An 18,263-nucleotide genomic window follows, 5' to 3' on the forward strand; every position below is an offset into this window, starting at 1 on the left:
CAGGGGGTCTCTCAGTGCGGGTGTCCGGTCCCCAGGCTGCTCTCTCTGCCCAGCCCTGCCTACCCATGGCAGGGCAGGGCCATGTTATGGACCCATCTGGCAGAGAGCAGGGAGCTCCCCGGGGAGAGGAGCTGTGGGAGCTGCTCCAGGGTCAGACCAGGGACAAGACTCGGGGCCAAAAGGGGCATGGGGCTGTCTCTGAAGGGACAGGGTGAGGGTGACGTTGTCCCAGACCATCTCCACAGGGATGTTGCTGTCACTGGGGACGTGGCAGTGGTGCCTGGACAGAGCAGTGGGGCTGGGCTGTGGGGTCAGTGCTGGTCTGGCCTGGGGGAAGGGCTGGGTGAGCACATCGGAGCCTGGTCTCCTGTCTCCACGTCCCTGTGCCAACCCTGCCTCTGTCGCCAGGCTCCAGGAGGTCTCTGGAACCCTTCTCTGAGGCCGTGTACCAGGAGATCGACTACAGCTTGACATGGGAGAAGCAGGCGATGTTCGGTCGCTCAGGTGGGTGTGGGTCCACTTTGGAGGGAGCACATCTTCAGGGCCCTTTCCCCCAGCCCTGACCCAGGATGGGACCTTGGCAGCCCCCAGACCAGTGGTCCCCACAGTGCTGGGCCACAGGGTCTGTGGGGAGAGCAGCCCTGTGAGGAGCTTCCTCCCCACCAGTTCTGCCCATCCCAGCCCAGGGCACAGCTCCTCCCTGCCTGCTGGGCTGCCTGTCCAGGGTTGTACCTGGTGGGTGAGGGAAGGGGCTGTTCCAGGGCAACTCCGAAAGGCCCTTTGAGACGGGGTTTGTCCCATGGGAGCAGGACGAGCCCCGAGCCCTCCTCCCCATGCAGTCCCTGCTGTGTGGGTCCCCGTCCCCAGCAGCGCTGGCCATGAGCAGGGTCAGCAGGGCTCACCCCAATAACACCCGCTGCTCCCCTCACCAGGCTCCTCTTTGGAGGGGTCCCTGACCAAGCTGCAGCCCGAGCCTGGGGACAGCGAGGAGGAGGACGGTCCTGGGTCAGCACCAGGTAATGGAGGGTGAGGCAGAGGAAGGGTTGGTCTCTCCTCCCTGTAGCTGTGTGACCAACAGCAGTGTCACTGAGTGTCACCATCAGGGTGGGGAGGAATCACCATCAGGAATGACTCCAGAGCCATGTGGAGCGGGTGAGGGTCGCACGTGCCCATCTGAGCTGGGTGCCTGCAGCCCTGAGCCCTGCGGGGTCGCAGGGGGACTTCCCGGGCTCAACCTGTCCCTGCCTCCGGCAGGCCCCAAGCTCACCCTGAGGCATTGACGTCTCCCTGAGCACACAGGGAGTCTCCATAGCCAGATCCGGTGCCGATCCCAGCACTGCTGTCCCTGCAGCTGGGTGAGAGGGATCCCCGCTGCCATATGCACGCTCCCACAACCCCGGGGGAGGTGGGCTGGATGCTGAGTCTCCTGTGGCCATGCCAACACCAGCATCTCAGCCCCTCGTTTCTGCACATCCTTCCTTCCTCCGCTCTGCAGGAGGGCTCTTCTCATTGCCACCAGCTCCCCTCTCCTTTCAGATGTCCCTGTCCTGCCCAGAGGTGACCCAGCAGATGGCTATGATGATGCCAGAGAAGTCTCTGACCCCGGGGAGGATCTTGTTCCTGGGCAGCGAGACTGGGAAGGGCCCAGGGAAGCAGAGGAGGGAAACAGGCCTGGGGAGGCTCAGAGAGGTGAGGGGGAAGTGCAGTGCTGCCGGCTCCTGGGGTGCCGTCCCCAGTGCCCGGAGAGTCACTGCATACTGAGAGCCCGACCTCCCGGGACAGGGAGGGAACCTGCGCCAGGAGTTTTCCTGCTGTGGAAACTGGGGTGGGATAAGGGGCTGGACATCTCGGGACAGTGAGAGGAGGGAGAGGAAGGGGATTTACAGCCCAGGAGGGGCACGTGCATGGGGCCAACTGCAATGCACCGGCCTTGCTGCTTCCAGAGGGGAGCCTGCCCTCCTGGGGAAGTGATGGGGCCCCAGGAGCCAAGAGAGATGCCCCATCCCTGCTCCCCACAGACACGGGGTACGATGATGCTGAAGAGGCAACTCTGACACATCCCCATGAGGACACCAAGGCTGAGAGACTGGACCCTGGTGCCCAAAGGTCCCTGAGCCCAGGGCCAGGAGAGCCCACCCCTGCCATGCGGTTGGGTGCACCTGAGACAGAAGAGAGGTCTGAGCAGCTGGGAGAGCCATGAGTGCCAGAGACCAGTCTCCCTTCTCCCACTGGTAGCAGAAAGAGCTGGGCATTTTGTCTATTTTTATTCGTCTACTTCTATGCCATGCATTGGTATTTGTTCTTATTAAAACCATTTGGGAGTCTGATCCAGAGCTGGTGCTTCCCTCCCCAGGTGTTGGGGTGTCTCCCCGAGGCTGATCAGGGAGGGCGAAGCACCAAGAACCAGCAGTGGGGAAGGGACACGTCTCGGGACCAGCGGGCTCTGAGGCAGGCTGTGCGCCTGCAAATGCCCATGGACCCTGGAGTGTGGGAATAGTGAACAGTTCAGCTGGAGGATATTCCTGCTGGCAGAGACATTTCCATCCTGCAAAGCACACGAGAGCTTCCAGCCAAACTGGGTCTCTCTGCAGGGTCCCGTAATGCCTCTCTGGGCAGGGAGGTCCAGTCTCCTCACCCCAGGAGTGCCCCTGCTTACTCTTTTCCCAGGGGCTCTGCCTGGACCACCCTGGTCCCAGGCAAGGATGCCACCACCGGGAGGCAGTGACAGGGTTGGTCCTGGGCTGTGGCCCCACAGCAGAGAGCCTGGAGGTGACAGCAGAGCCCTGAACACCCCAGCCAGCCCCAGAGGGGCTCATTGCCTGGGGATCACCTCCTCACAGCAGTTGAGAGGCAGCTCTGCTTCCCACAGACCCTGCACATGGTGCAGAGCAGCTTGTTGAGGCGCCCGGGGCTGGGATTTCCCCTCCTGTGGCTCCACAGGGTCTCCCATTTCCAGGGGCTGCTCCTGGCTCCCATGGCCCTCACGGACCCCCGAGCACTCCTGGCACAGCCCAGAGCTGGCTCCTTCCTGGCAGGGGCTGTGAGGCACCAGGGCTCAGGGAAGCCCTGGGATGCCCCCCTGCTGCCATCCACCCCCACCCCTCTGCCCTCCCGCTGATGGGCTGCAAGGGCAGAAGAAGGAGCCGCCTCACCTGGGGCACCAGTTTGGGTCTGTGCAGGGAATATCTGTGTGCAGATGCAGGGGACGGGAGCAGTCAGTGACAGGAGAGGACATTTCCTTCAGCAGGGTGGGAGGCAGAAGAGGGAGAGGGCAGTGGGCTGGAGAAGGGACCACCACAATATGTGGGCTCCAGCCCAAAGTCACGGTTCCAGCCCCGGCCTTGGGACAGGCCCATCCCTGAGGATGCTCACAAGGGCATATTTCCATGGAGAGAAGATTTCATGTCCACTCCTAAAGCAGTTGCTGATGGGAGCTGAGGGAGGATCCCTGGTCCTAGGCCGGGTTTTAACCAACTGCGCCCCAGCACCCACAGGTGAGAAACCTCTCACACAGGAGCTGAGTGGGGAGGAGGGTTCAGCAGCTGTGCAGCATCTGGCACCCAAACTGCCCTCCCTCCTCCAGCCGGGGGGGGGGGGTCTCCGCACCCTGCTGTCTCTTCCTGATGGATTTCCCATGCCACACACTGACAGGCAGTGGGGCTAAGGCCAAACGCACAAAAACATACTCTGCCTTCACCCTGGCTCATTTCCTTTCCTGCACTGAGCTGACACCTGAGCTCCTGGAAGAGATCTCCTGGAATGGGGAGGAGTCGCCAAATGCATCTGTGTCTGAATCTATATGATCTGTATCTATATGTAAAAAACATTGGGATTCTGTGACTAAACTGGCAGTTTCTGATAGTAGCATTTTTTTCCTGCTTTAACTTTCCTTTCCTACACTGAAATTATGTTCCCTACTTTTTCCCTTGCATTTTTTTCTCTTTCCTTCCTTTTATCATCCCCCCACCCACCACTTCTGCATCCATCCTCCACTCATTTACTGAGTTCAGGCCTGGCAGGCACAGGAAAGCATGGGGCCACGCAACTGCCGTCAGCTCTCCCTGCCCAGCTCCCCAGCACAGCTCGCCTCTCCCCCGCAACAGGCACCATCAGGCCGGGAGACAAAATCAGATGTCTCTGCCCAGGGTCTGGTGTCTCTCTCGGGGAGGCAGAGGATAACGTCCCCAGCCCCAGTGCTGCCCAGCGCTGGCTCTGCTTCGCAGGAGGGTTTCAGCTCTGGGTCCCAGGAGGGGCAGCTCTCCTCTGCCCCAGCAGCCAAGCCACAGCCCGGCAGTGGGGCTGTGTGAGCCCCCTCCATCCCCCCAGCCGGGGCAGGGCAAAGCTGGGCTCCCTGCTGGGAACAGCCACAGCTTGGTAGTGCTGCAAACAGCAGGACGCTGCCCTCCGGGAGAGGAGGGAGCCAGCAGCTGTCACCAGCACCCTCTCCCATGGCAGCATTTCCCTGTGTCATGCTGGGAGCTCCTCCAGCCCCAGGACCTGCACTGACCCTCCGTGGGCAGCAGCATGTCCCAGGGGACATCTCGGCTCCTCTCCTGGCCAGAGCACTGGTGCTGGGGACCTTGCAGGATGGGTCAAAATGATTTGTTTGCTTCACAGGCATTCATAGACAAAGTGTTTGTTTAAAAAAAAAGAAATCTAATTCCTTTGGATCTTTTGCTTAGATAATGCTCATTTGGGGAATCCAAACCTCTTGAACAAGATTGCTTGGTTGCTGCCCAGCTGTTGATGGTATTCTCTGTCATAAGTGTCCTTGCAATAGCATCTTCACCTGGGTCAGGTGAAGTCCCTCAGGAGGGTTGTTTCAATGAATTCTGATAGTCCAGCTGGCCTGTGGTCCCATGTAACCACTCCAGAACATGCACAATCCACTCCCATTGATATAGGACTATATCGGATAAACTTGAATGTCATCCTTGTATCACAGGCATAACTTCAGTTCTAAAGATCTCACCACACTGCAAAAGAAGTGACATCCTCATCCCAGTGTTGTCCCCCTTCACCTGCCTTCCCTCTCCCTGAGCTCTCCTTTTGGCTCAGGAGAGTTTTTTGATGTTCTTGATGACCTCACAACACCTCCCAGCTGACCTACATGCTAATGGCCAATCCGGCTGATGCAAGGAATTGACCTCACAATAAACATCCAACACATCGCTCTAACTCATCTCTCCCTCTCCCCTCCCCTGAGCTCTCCTCTCCATGGGGAAGGTTTTCTGACCTGCTTCATGACCTCACAGTGCCTGCCAGCTTGCTGCCCAATCAGAGTGCTGCAGTAGAAGTGACCTCACAAACCAGCTCCCAGTCATGCTACATTTACATTTACATTTCCCTGCCCCTGCCCCCTTCAGGAGCTCTCCTCTCTCCTGGGGGCTTCCTCCTGCCCTTCATGACCTCACAGTGCCCACCCACCTGCCTGCCTGCTCCTGACCAATCAGGCTGCACTCATAGAGGTGACCTCACAATCACTATGCCAGCAGTGTCATGGTCATCTGCCTCTCCCTCCTTCCTCCCTCCAGGCTCTCATGTCTACCTCATGGACTTTGTCATGCCCCGATGACCTCACAGGCCTGCCCACCTGCTGCTGGCCAATCAGCTGCTGTGAAAGGAGACACCTCACAATCAAAGCTACCAATGTCACCTTCACCTGTCCCTCCCACCTGCCTCCTCCCAAGCTCTCCTTGCTGCTGGGCAGCCTCTTTGATGATGCTCATGACCTCATAATGCTGCCTGCCCACTGCTGGCCAATCAGGGAAGTGTAATGGAAGTGACCTCACAACCAACACACCAGCCATTGTGCTTCTGCCTGACTCTCCCTCTCCTGCTCCTACTGCCTCAGCTGCTGAATCAGCTCCTGTCACCTGCAGCGACCCCAGTGCCTGCTCACCTGCTGCTGGCCAGGAGCTGCTGGGACAGGAGTGACTCACCAGTGATGTCCCAGCTGGCACCTCCACCTGCCTCCCCTCTCCCCTCCTGCTGAGCTCTCACCTCCTGTGTTCAGGTGCATCTGATGAGCCTGCTGCCCTCACAGTGCCTGCCTGCCTGCCCAGGGCAATCCTGCTGCTGCAGCTGAAATAACCTCCCAGCCAGCATCCAGTCCTCTCACCTTCGTGCATGCTACTGACCCTTGTCTCACAGGGCTGCCATCTCTCCTGAGATGCACTTGATGACCTCTCAGCTCCTGCCTGTTTGCCTACTGCTGGCCAATCAGGTTGTTGCAATAGTAGTGACATAATGATGTCATTTCACCTGGGCAGGCTTTCTGATGACCTGCCTGGGCTCTTCCCACATGCGGAGCACCACTTACCACATGACACCCTGTCAGAAGGCAAGCCTACACTTTCTGGAGAGGAGCAATGCACCCTGTTCCCAGCCTTCACCCTTGTTGGGGGGGAATGGAGATTCAGGACAAAAGCTTCCCCTGGAGATGCTGGGGATTGAACCCAGGACCTCCTGCATGCAAAGCAGGTGCTCTTCACTGAGCTACATCCCCTAAGAGCCTGCTGAGGGGTGGGACATACTCTTGTCCCATGATGTGCCCCTGACAAGCACAGCCCTGTTGGCCCCTGGTGCCCTGAGAGCCTCAGCAGAAAGCAGCATTTGAACCCTCCTGCTGGGCCACAGGCTGGGATGGGGGAAGTTGAGATTCCCTCTCAGCTGGGGCTGGTCCTGGACCAGGGCTGCATCATGGAGTGCTGCCCCTTCAACATCTCTGCAGTTGATGGGGGCAGGAGGAGACTCTTGCTGCAAGCGCTGCTCCCATGCTCAGGCCCTCCCAGGGAGGGTCAATGGAGAGGAGCAAACCCCTTCCCCGACTCACCTCTGCCACCCCATGCAGCACTGCTGTGTGTGTCACACCTGTCTTCGATGCCTGCAGCAGGAGCAAATGGGGTGAGGGAAATGCCCTCCCCAGGGTGATGTGCCCACAGCTCCAGTTGACCCTGGGTGTGCATTGGAAGGGCCATGAAAGCAGGCAGAGCCGATCCTGGGCAGGGAGCTGCCCACAGCCCCTCACCTAGGTATTAGGCCTCCCTCTGCACTGCTCTGCCCACCAGCACCTGGCAGTGGACAAACGGCAGTGTCCCCTTCCCTGGGGCTGGGGACGTGCCTGGGATCAGGGACATTCCCATTCCCTCACCACCGGGAACTGGACACTGGAGCTGCCCCAGGAGAGCACCAGGTGGGGGTCTCTGTGGCGCAGCAGGTAGCGCATTCGGCTGTTAACCGAAAGGTTGGTGGTTCGAGCCCACCCAGGGACGTTGCCCTGTTGGTGGGGTGCCTGGGGGATTGTGCTGCCCAGCACCCTGGGTTTTGCTCACAGTCACCATGTCCCAGCTCTGGGACAGCAGATCTGCTGCTGGCTGGGACATGCATCTTGCAGTGGGACATCCTTTCTAGACCATGTGGTATGGCCAGAGAGGCTGGAGAGCAGCACGGAGGATGTGATATACATGTGTCCTGTTGACCCTGAGCTGAGCTGACTTGTCCCATCCCCTTGCCTGATGGGAAGGACAGAAGAGGGAAGAGTGTGGGTAGTGCCAGGTGGTCCTGCCTGTACATCTCATTGCTGAATGGGGAGAAGGGAGGGTGAAGTGCCACGGGGCACGGAAAGAGACCAGCTGAGTGCCCACTCCAGAGACTGTGTGGGGACGTGGGAGTGATTCACACATCTGCCTGATGTGCAGACAGCTCTGCCAGAGACCCCCCACCCTGTGGCAGGGTCAGTCCTTCATCTACCCCAAGCACAACACTGGGGTAGAGGACAGCGCTCTCCATCCAGGCTGTGCTTGATCCTTACCCTGACTTGTTGGCTGGAGAGACCCCGAGTCTGGAGACAGAGAGGGATGTCCTGGGTCGCAGTCGCAGCTGAGCTCCTGATGGGAGAGCAGGGTTCAGCAGCAGCAAGAGCTGCCAAGATGGCCAATGCAGCATGTGGGGCTGCAGGAGCAGGGCTTCTCCCTCTGTGCAGGGACAGGGGGCTGCAAAGTGCTGCAGCTGGGCTGGGCAGGGCAGCCTGATGGGTGAGTACATTTGGGTAAGGAAAGGGGTTTTTTTGTGCCGTGAGCTGGTAATGAGGGGATAGAGAACACAAAAGCAAGTCTGTGTGCAATGTTCAGGAGAAATTAAAAAAAAAGAAAGTAAATTTGGAGAGCAAAACTGACTGCCAGTCTTTGATCTGGGGCTGCTGTGAAGTCATGGTTTTACAGGCAGCTTTTAGCCTCCCTGCTAGACCCCAGGGGAGTCACTGCCTTTCTGCCCTGCCTTGCGCCCTTTCAGCAGGAAGGAGCTGATGCAGAGGGATGTTCATTAGGGGTCCCAGACAGGTCCCTCCGTGCTCTTCCTCACACTGAAGTCCCTGCTCCCTGCACAGATGGTTAAACAGCCCCCTCCCTGCCACTCGCATTCAGCGCTTGTCCCTCTACATCTGCTGGGCCGGGATGCCAAGGACAGACCCCACTCTGCACTCTGCTTTGTCTCTTGCCATACAAATCCCATCCTTTTCCACAAATACAATCTTTCTCCCTCGCAGGCCCACTGCCCTTCGGAGGGCAAGGGCCAGGCTGCCTACGCACCCCTCCATCTCAGTCGGACATCTCCCATAGCAACAAAAATGAGGGCAAGAAATGGCCATGGCTGGAGCAGGAACTTTTAATGAAACCCTACTGGGAGGTTTGGCAGGTCAGATCAAATGACCCCAAACACCCCTTAGGACCTCAGCGTTTACTCTCAGCATCAGTGTTCATGGCCTCACTTGAGCTTCCCCAACAGCTGGCAGCCCAACTATGGGACTTTAATAATGCTGGGACTTCGCTTGGACCACAAGCCCCCTTCCTCATGGTTCCTTGCCTCTTACGGATGCTTCTGGAAAACAGCTCCAGAGGAAGCACTGGGGTTTCTTCAGATGAGTTCTCCAAAAGTGCTCTTCTCTCTTCACTTGCCTTGCTTCAAAGGGCAGTGTTCCCTTCCTTGGGGCTGGGAGTGTGGCAGGGATCAGGGACATTCCCATTCCTGCAGCACCAGGGACTGGATACTGGAGCTGCCCCAGCTGCTCCAGTTTGTGCTTGATCCTGGCCTGACCTGTTGGCTGGAGAGAGTTGCTCTTCAGCAAAAGGCACAGGAAAGGGAAACCTTCCCAGGGCTTCAGATCAGAGGAAAGACAAGAATCCCCTCCCCCATTACTCTGAAGTGATATTCCACCTGGAGGGCCACAGAAAAGAAACAGCAAAGATTATCACTGGCACCTGGTATTTTCCAGTGCACAAAGGTCATTTCTCATCCTCCTTTCTGCCCCTTGTCTTGAGCCTTCCTGTCAGTGCTCTTATGCCCCTAAGCTAATACTGGCAGGTCCGCAAATTGCATTTTTGCTCGGACCAATGAGCTAAATGATCACTGAGCTAAACAGAAACTGTCCATCTCCTATCCCTGAAAGGCCCAGCAGGTACATTCCCTCTAGAAACAGGGTCAAATGGGAGGTGTTCTTCTGAGGTGTTTCCTGAGAATGCAGCAGTGACAAATGCATTGCAAAACTAGAGCATGACCTGCACCTTTTAAAGCAAGGCTCAGACAAGGTCGGTCAATGGCCAAATGAACATGCAGGAAGGAGTCTTTCATACTCACTGCCCATAGAACTGCGCTTTTCCACAAGTCCATATGGCACAAGGAGGACCTCAGTCAGTAGCACGTACCTCTCCTGGCCACCACAGGATTCTTGTAACCAGTTTCTCAGGTGGCGGCATGACTTCAGCACTGCCCTTCCTCCTGCCTCACTCCACCTTCCTTGAGCAGCTCCCTTGGATGCCTGGGAGCACGCTGAAAATACACATTGTGGGGAGGTGGTGTGAGCACAGGGGGAGTTTGGTCTCCGTCCTGTACTCACAAGCTGGGCAGAGACAGAGATCACCCCCAGCTGAAATGCCCAGGGCTGCATGATGTGCCCGCAGGAATGCTCAGCACGCCCAGATACAGGCTCTGTCTTGATGCGGCAAGGAGAGCAGCAGGGTCCTTTATAAAGACAGGCTCTAAGAGACACAGTTACCCCATCCTCGCAAATGTATTAAACACTGCTCGATGGCCTCAGCTACCGTGTGTTTAGGTATGGAAAACTGATTGTTCCTGGACACCCAGTGTCAAAGAAGGAGAAAGTGGTCAGGGGTGTAAAGGCATTCCTGCCATCGAGGGATCAGGAGTCACTGCGACATGTGATAAAAGATATTCAGAGCTACTATGAACCTGGTGTCCACAGGAAACATCTCACCCAAACAAGCACAAGGGTCCAGGGTCACCCTCATCCATTCCTCCAAGGGTCTCACCTGCCATGAGGCGCTTTGCCCTCAGCTTTCTTCCCCTTTCCTTTCTGCATAGTCAGAGCTGTTATTTTGGCTGGAGGATATCTCTCTCTCAAGAGGAGCTGCTTGGCAGGAAGATTTCCTGTAAGCAGGAGACAAGAAAACACCTCAGGATAGAATTGCAGAGACCTTTTGAAAAGGAAGGATATGCAGATCTGATCAAGCCTGTGATAAAACTGTGAGGCTTCCAGCTGATTCCTTTTATGCCTTGTTTCCTGGGTGGTCTTTGGCCTTTCCGGACACTGGCTTCTCTCTGTCTTTTAGATTTTACTGTGCAACATCATTTCTTGTGGTACTGTTTTTTCTGTTCTTTCATGTTCTATCCTAGTCACATTACGAAAAAGGAGGCTTGCTGGGATGTACTGGTGAATGAACAGAGTCTCTCTGGGGGCAACAATTTCACACAAGGGGAGCAGATCCTTGGATCTGTCTACTGATCTCATATGCCTGCAGTTCCTCTGTTGACACAGTCAACCCAAAGGCACTGTTTTGGGGATGTTTATGAGAAATTCAGAAAGAAAGGTAAGAACTCCTTGCTTTGAAAATGAAAGGAAGTCTTGGCATAGGTTACCAGACTTTGTACTATCTACTCAAGGTGACTCTTCCCACCACTTGAAAATACACTGATTCCATGAAATAGCTCAGCCCCTCCATTACATACAGCTCCAGGCACAATTTAGGATTCACATTGCCCAAGGACAGTTCTCAAGTTTGCCTCCCTTCTGCACCAACGCCTCAAAATAAGAGCAGTTTGCAGTGCACACCAGGGCACTGAGTCCCATGCAAATGGGGGAAAGTTTAACTTGGAGGTATCAGCTGCAGGTGGGAGTGTTGGGCTGCCCCGAGGTCTTGTTCCCTCAGGAGTCACTTGAGATTTCCCATATTGGGTAAGCAGCATCACCTCTAGTGCCTCATGCTACATGAGACATCCCACTGTCACCTTGGCTCCAATGCCCTGCCAAAGAGGACAGAGGGAGAAGACACAAACCCCTGCCAGGAACCAGCTGCTTCATTACCTTTCTTGCCACTGCACTCATCTTTTCCCATCTCTTGTTCCCGGGTCGGCTTCACAGGTGCCACGGGTGGTTTTCTAGCTGTACTCTCAAACTTGTACCTGGAAACAGGAAAAAGACACCAGTCTAAAGGGAGGGCACCACACTTCCTTTGCCCCTTGGGTGAATAATGAGGACACAGGGTCATTTGGGAGCTACTGGGAAGTCCATCTTTTTCCAAAGCAGAATAAGCAGAATACGCCAGATGCTGGAGGAGTGCATTAGCAAGCTGAGTGACATCGTGAAGACCTCCAGCACCTGGAGGGGCATGAGCTTCCTCATCAGGCCCTTTGAGAGCTTTCCTAGCCTTCCTATGAGAAAGCTCATTTTAACCCAGATCCTCTGTGCTGCCATTGGGACCATCTCCCATCTCCCGTTCAATGTTCATGTCCAGGCAGAACACAATAATCTCCTCTCCTACAGCTTTCCAGCACCATTTCTAATTCCCATCTCACCCTCCAAATCACTTGCAGGCCCTCCCAAGCTCATGTCCATCCATCTGTAAAAAGGAACCTCCATCTCCCAGACAAGTAATGGAACAAAACACTGAGCATGATGGGAGCCAGGACAAAGCTCGCCAAAACCCCACTGGGCACACGCTTCACTTTGGCCTAGATAGGCCTCCCACAAAAAAACTTTTGACCCCAGAAAACACATTCAGGACACATTTGATTCATGCAGGTCTCACAGAAGACATGAAAATGTCCCAAGCCAGCAACTAGTAGGGACCTGCACTTTGATGCACATTTCAAAGAGTTACTCTCAGATGAGTTTCTGAGCAGCCCTCACAAGCACTGGCAACACAATGCTACCAAACATGCCGTGAGAAGCTGCTCGCTTGGCCACCCAGGTGCTAAGAAGCAAACATACTCACTCAGGAAAGATGATGACCTGACCAGAATGGGTCTGAGAAGCAGCAGTTTTGGTGCCTGAGAGGACTGAATCCCTCATCTCTGGCATCTGCAAAGTGACAGACATGTGTGAGGTGATGCCAAGAAAATTATCTCAGTGCTCACAAGGGCAGCAAACTTTTCCACTGCTCAGAGAAGAAGCTGCCTCACTGAAATGCTGAATTTCTCCACTCCTCTCAACAGCCCCTCAGTTATGAAGCACAGAAGCTGGAGGGAAATAAATGAGAGAGGGTAAGAACACTGTCAGGCTTTTTGCAAGGCTGAGAATCCAGAGACTCAGTCAGGAGACTAGGTCTTTCCTAATGCAGAATCTGATGGAGGCAAGCACACGAGAAGGCATTTCACTAGTTGGGATTCCTGGCAGCTGCATTTTCCCTGCCGGCTTGATGTGGGGTTAACCCCACAGTCTCTCCTAACATTCAGACAACTGCCTCTGCACCATAGAGGAATGGAGAGGCAAAGCGGGTAACAACTGGGAGGGCCAAACTTCTGGGGTGTGTTCAAGGGGCAGCTGCTCTGGGACCCACTGCAACAAAGGCTGGAGAAAAGGCCCTGGCCCAGAGAATGGACTGAAAAGACATCACGGACTAGGACCGAAGGAAGAGACAGAGCTGGGAAGCCTACAGGCCTACAGCCTGCTTACATCTCTGCCTTAACCCTCGAGGGGCTCACCTCAGCCTGCTTTCACATCTCACCTTTCCAGATGCACCTGAGAGACCAGCATGAAGGACAGGGCTGCACAAGAGACCTGGGGAAGGGCATCGGGCTCAAATGATTCTCACTTTGACATGCTGCAGCCACGACTGCCAGCATGCAGATGCACACATTAGGACAGAAAGACCCCTTTCATGCTGGTGACACTCCAGGGCACTGGGAGGAGCTGCTCAGCACAACTAGACCAACATAGCAACAGCAGCAACAGGGGGCTGGTCCAATATGGGCCTTTGTCTGCCTGGGCCTCTGCTTCCTGCCCAGAGAGTGGGGTCAGCAATGATCCCTGCAAAAACAAACCTACACAGACACAGACCTAGAAACGCTACAGAGCAAGAGCATGAGGGTGATAAATATTCTGACCAGCTGCCATATGGGAGAGATGAAACACACTCAGGCCCTCCAGCTGCAAAGAGAGAGGATTGAGGTCAACAGAGAGTTCACAGCAATGTCTGACATCCCCACTGGTCTAGGCAAGGGGAGGAGGGATCCATTACGATTCCTCACCACACCAGAGCTCAAGGGCGTCCCATGAAGGGATCAGGCCAAGCTTCCAAAGGGACACACAGAAATATTGTTACACAGCTTAAGGGCAAAATGCTGAACTCACTGCTTTACCATCCCAGGCACAGCCAAAGGACACATGGGTTCAAATGTCATCACCAACGGGCACTAAACCATGACTTTCTGGAAGGAGGGAGGTCTACCTGGAAAAAACACACAAGACCTGCCCTTTCCTTGGACTTTTTTCCCTGAGCACATGGGAAAGGGCTCCTGGGCTGGATGAATCTTTGGGTGGACCCAGCACAGTTATTCCCGGGGTCTTCTTTGTTGCCAAATCCTCTGAATGCTCAAGACAAACTGTCTAGGGAGCTGGCATTACTCTAGGCCAGGACCATCCATGTGCCTAAACAGGTCATGGCAGGCTAACAGAACTGCAGTCACTCGTGATTTAAAAAAGGACTACAAGTAGTGCTGGAGAAATGGAAAACTTACCCCAAGAAGAACTTCTACCAGCTGCTCTGTCCCATTCAGCCTTCTCAGAAAGTCTCTGTAAAATCTCATTTTCACATCTGCTCCTTGAATAACAAGCATGCCAATGTCCTTCAACACAAGGGCAACATTCTTCCCACTCTCCAGGCAGCGGGAGAAAAGACGCATGGTCTCTTCCATGCAAGCCTCCACTGTTTTCCGAGGAACAAAGATGTCTGAGGCTATGCGAGCATACTTCAGGGGCTCGGAGAGCTTATGACCTAGGAAGCAGAAAAAGAGGAACACAGTCACTAGCGGAGCAGTTCAGCAGGCTAAAACAGAGCGTCGGCAGCTTTGAGGTCTTCAAGCAAGACAGTGCTACAGAGCTGTTTTCTTTAACATCTGGTAAAGCTCCTGAAGGAATCTCATGTCATCTCTCCCTAGGAGAAGTTCAAAGCACTTTGCAATGCTTTCTTCCCTACAGAGATTGAAAGAAAGGGCCTGGCCATCTCGTATGAACATGAGGCACGATGGCAAGACAAGGAGAGGAGAAAGGGGACCAGTTCCCAAGAGGGCGGAGTGGGTGCCACGTACTTGTGCTCACACTCCGTGCAATCCAGGTTGGGAGACATTTAGCTGTGCCACATCACATGGTGAAAGACAGAAGGGAAACACAAGCATTGCACTACACCCCTTCAGATCCTTCCAGCTACCCCCAGCACCCTCAGAACTGCACAGCAAACATCCCTGCTTTTGGTGCCAGCGGCCCAGCTCCAAGAAGTGCCAGACTGATGTTGACATCACAGAGAAAATGTGGAGTCCTTTGAAAGGAAAGACCCACTGCAAACACAACTTGGAGCTCCTGCTGCCCCACAGGCATCACTGATGTCCACTACAGATGCAGGGCTCACAGGGATGATCAGCAATCACAGCAAAGCTGGCCTCTGATGGGTTTTCATACACACTATTGTCCCCATCTCCATTTCAAGGCTCTCTACAGCTGCCTTTGACCTACTTCAAAGTAGAAGGAGAAAGGAAGAGCCAGCATGAATGCCCTTATTCAACTTTACAAGCTCCAGTGTGGCATAAACATGGACCAAAGGTTTTAACTTGGTCTGATGAGAAGCAGCAGCCCAAATACATCTGGCATGTAGCCAGCTATTAAACAAGTCAGGGAGAGAGGGAGCATAATTGTAATGTGCATTATGATGACATGATAATTAAAAATTGAAGCTGTTCTCAGGACCTGGGGAAGCAATTCTAGGTTTCTAACAGTCACCGCTGAACAGCAGTTATGCACACCCCAAAGATGTCCTAAGGCAAAGCAAAAGTTTCAGCCTGTCTTCTTACCAGGAGCATAGGCCTTATCATAGGTGAGGCCGTGAACCTCTGCAATAGTCTTCGAAAGACGGAACACGGGTCTGCGAACAGTCAGGAAACCATGCTTCCCAACACCAACTCGTTCAGTTACAACACCGAAGGTCCCAAGCCAAATAACTCTCACTCCCTGAAAACACAAAGGAAGAGAAGAATTATGAGACTGGTAGGTGGACAGGCTGGTGACTTGTCAGCGCATGGGGATGGTGCTCAGTGCCCTGCCCAATCCTGCCATAAAAAAAGGGACAGACGAAGCACTCAGAAAAGCTTTGGAGAAGCCTTGGAGAAGTTCTTCTGAAGAACTTTCCAGATGTTTTCATCCCCCTCCTCTTCACCCTCTCAAAAATACAAGTCAAAGCAGAGAAATCATCCCTCAGATCCAGAAGATCCAGAAGAAGGCTTTCCTGGGCAGGCCCATGATGACAGACCCACCTGGTTCAGCATCAGCTGCCGTACAATGTAGTCAGACACACCTTCCCAGGCAGCAAGGGTCTCTGGAAAATAAGGGAAAGACACGTCATGCTCTGGGGGGGCCAGCTCACAGCCGTTCAGCACATGCCTAGCCAAGGAGATGACAAGTGCAAGCATATTCGAACTGCATCCCCCTCCCCAAACATACCCCATCCCTGACAGGGGCTCAGCAGCTGAGGTGGGCACTGCCTTGAGGCTACAACCTTTATCTGCCCCCAGGAGGGGTCTGCAGCTGAAACAGAAGCATTAGGACATGCAGGTCCTACCACGGGACATCCACAATGTGTCCCTGAGCTCAAAGCCTGCAGGAAGGAATTAGAGGCAGTGCTCGGGGTCCCAGACAGAAAGTCTTGCTGAGCTGAGGAAAAGCAGAAAGTGTCTCCTTTCCTTCCAGAAGCAGCTCTCACAGGGTGAACCCCCTCCCTAGGGACACTGGCAAGGGATTTTCACCCAGTGAGAGGACGGTGCTGTGCCCATGGCAATCTGGGGGCTCAGGGCATCCCCCAGAATCTCCCCTGCAGGGCCAGTTTCCCCCTACGGGATCTCTGCACACACAGGCTCTGCACAGCCACCGGAGCAGCTCCAGCTCCTTCCCCCGCCAGGAGCTCGGGTGGGCAATGCCCACTGCGAGGCCAGCAGTGACCCTTGGGGCAGGGACTTCTGCCCAGGGTGCCCTGGGACAGCAGGGGCAGCATCAGGGCGAGGATCCAGGAGTCCTGGCGGCCAACTGGCACCTGAGCCAGAGGGGACCATCAGTGGAAGATCTGGCTGCAGCCCCCAGCCCTGTCCACCCTCCCCCTGGCCCAGGGTTTCCACAGCCATGTTCAGAGTTAATGGTCTCTGCAACAGCTCCCGGGAAGGAGATCCTGAAGGCCTTACCATGGGTGGGGAGCGTTGGCACCACCTGCCCATGCCGTGTCCCATGACCAGTGTCCCAGAGCTCCATCTTTGTCCTCCTCGCCCTGGGTCACCCCGCAGCAGGAGGTGATGAGGAAACAGCCCCTCTCCTCCTCCTCCTCCACACGTCACCGCAGCCCCGCTCTGCCCCAGCCTCCCCTCGCCGGCTCCCGCTCAGGGTTGGTGGCTCCTCGCAGCAGAGTGGTGCTGAGAGCAGCCCCAGCGCCTGGGCTCCCCTGGCCTCGCCACGACGTGTGGGGAGAGGCCAGGGCCGCGCGGGAGAGAGCAGCTGTTGCCATGACACGGGATGTCCCCTGTGACCACAGCCCGTGTCACAGAGGGGGCATGGCCCCCCTTGCCCCAGTGCCCTGGCCAGGGCTGGCCCTGCAGCAGGCAGGGGCTGCACGGGGCGGTCGGGGGATGCCCCTGCCCCCACGCAGGCTGGGCCGCAGGGAGAACCCCGCTGGGGGTCCCGGCCGGGCTGGGCACTGCGGCTGTGCTCACCCGGCCATGGCCCCCATGCGGGAAACCTGGCTGCGAGGGAGGGCAGCGGGCACTGCACCGCACTCGCCCCATGGCGACACAGCACAGGTGGCTGCTGCCACTGGGGAGGAAGCACGGACAACTGACCGCACCAAAACGCCCAGCAATGACTTGGCAGCGACCAAAACCTTCTTCTGGGTGCTTGAACAAGTGGGTCCTTCCCTTGCCAGTGAGCTTCTCCAGAAAACTTGTAGGCAACCGATGTTCAGCACCATTAACCTGCAGACGTGTTTGAGATCCAGTGACTGCGGCACCTCAGGGCCTGGTGTGGATGGGGACTGAACAGGGGAAGAGGCAGCGCCAGCAGAGCTGCAGGCACCAGCTCACTAAACACACGGGGATCACAGACTGCTCTGCCTGCGCTGCTCTCACACCTGCACCAGCTATTGGCCTCCTCACACCAGCCCACAAACACTTAAACCAGCAGAACTGGAGGAGTGCGGGGACCCTGAAGCCACATGTGGGGCTGACCTTCGCAGAGGCAGGCAGGAACTGCAGGGACTTGGCAGCAGGTTAAACGCAAGCTCTGAAGATTTCACAAAGATGCCGCAAGAACCATCTCTAAGAAACAAGAGACACTCAGAGGTGTTGCGCAGACCTCTGCTTTGAACACACTCAAATCTAGGGTAGAAATGTCTAAGGGGGTGAGGAAATGAAAGATGGAAAAGCATCTCATACACCCACTTAAATAACTTAACGCTAAAGCAGGGCTCACCAACTAGGTCTGTAAAAACTTCTCAGCCGCACACTTCCCCACTCAGCAGAAGGCAAGAGGCAAAGTATTAGATCAGCTAAGGCAAAGAGAAAGTCTTGGGAAAACTTCTACTTCGGGAACAGAGAGCAGAAGCACTTTCTAAAGGGTTTTTTCTATGTCCCTTCAAAAAGAATAGGAGACACTGGAAGGGTACTTTGGTCTTTTTTCGAAAAAATCATTCCTTTGCCACTGTTATGCTCCCAAACCCAGCTGG

General features: G+C 55.4%; 1 protein-coding gene and 2 non-coding genes across 3 annotated transcripts in view; 2 read left to right on the forward strand and 1 right to left on the reverse strand.

The window, feature by feature from the left end:
- LOC136993790 (antigen WC1.1-like) overlaps positions 1–18,263 on the forward strand; it is a 321,017-nt gene that overhangs the window by 131,752 nt on the left and 171,002 nt on the right. The window lies entirely within an intron of this gene.
- On the reverse strand, positions 6,438–6,508 carry TRNAA-UGC (transfer RNA alanine (anticodon UGC)). The gene has a single exon. It is a non-coding gene; the product is annotated as a tRNA-Ala (tRNA).
- TRNAN-GUU (transfer RNA asparagine (anticodon GUU)) lies at positions 7,202–7,274 on the forward strand. The gene has a single exon. It is a non-coding gene; the product is annotated as a tRNA-Asn (tRNA).

This window comes from Apteryx mantelli, chromosome 20 (genome assembly GCF_036417845.1).
Source record: "Apteryx mantelli isolate bAptMan1 chromosome 20, bAptMan1.hap1, whole genome shotgun sequence".
NCBI classification, from domain to species: domain Eukaryota; kingdom Metazoa; phylum Chordata; class Aves; order Apterygiformes; family Apterygidae; genus Apteryx; species Apteryx mantelli.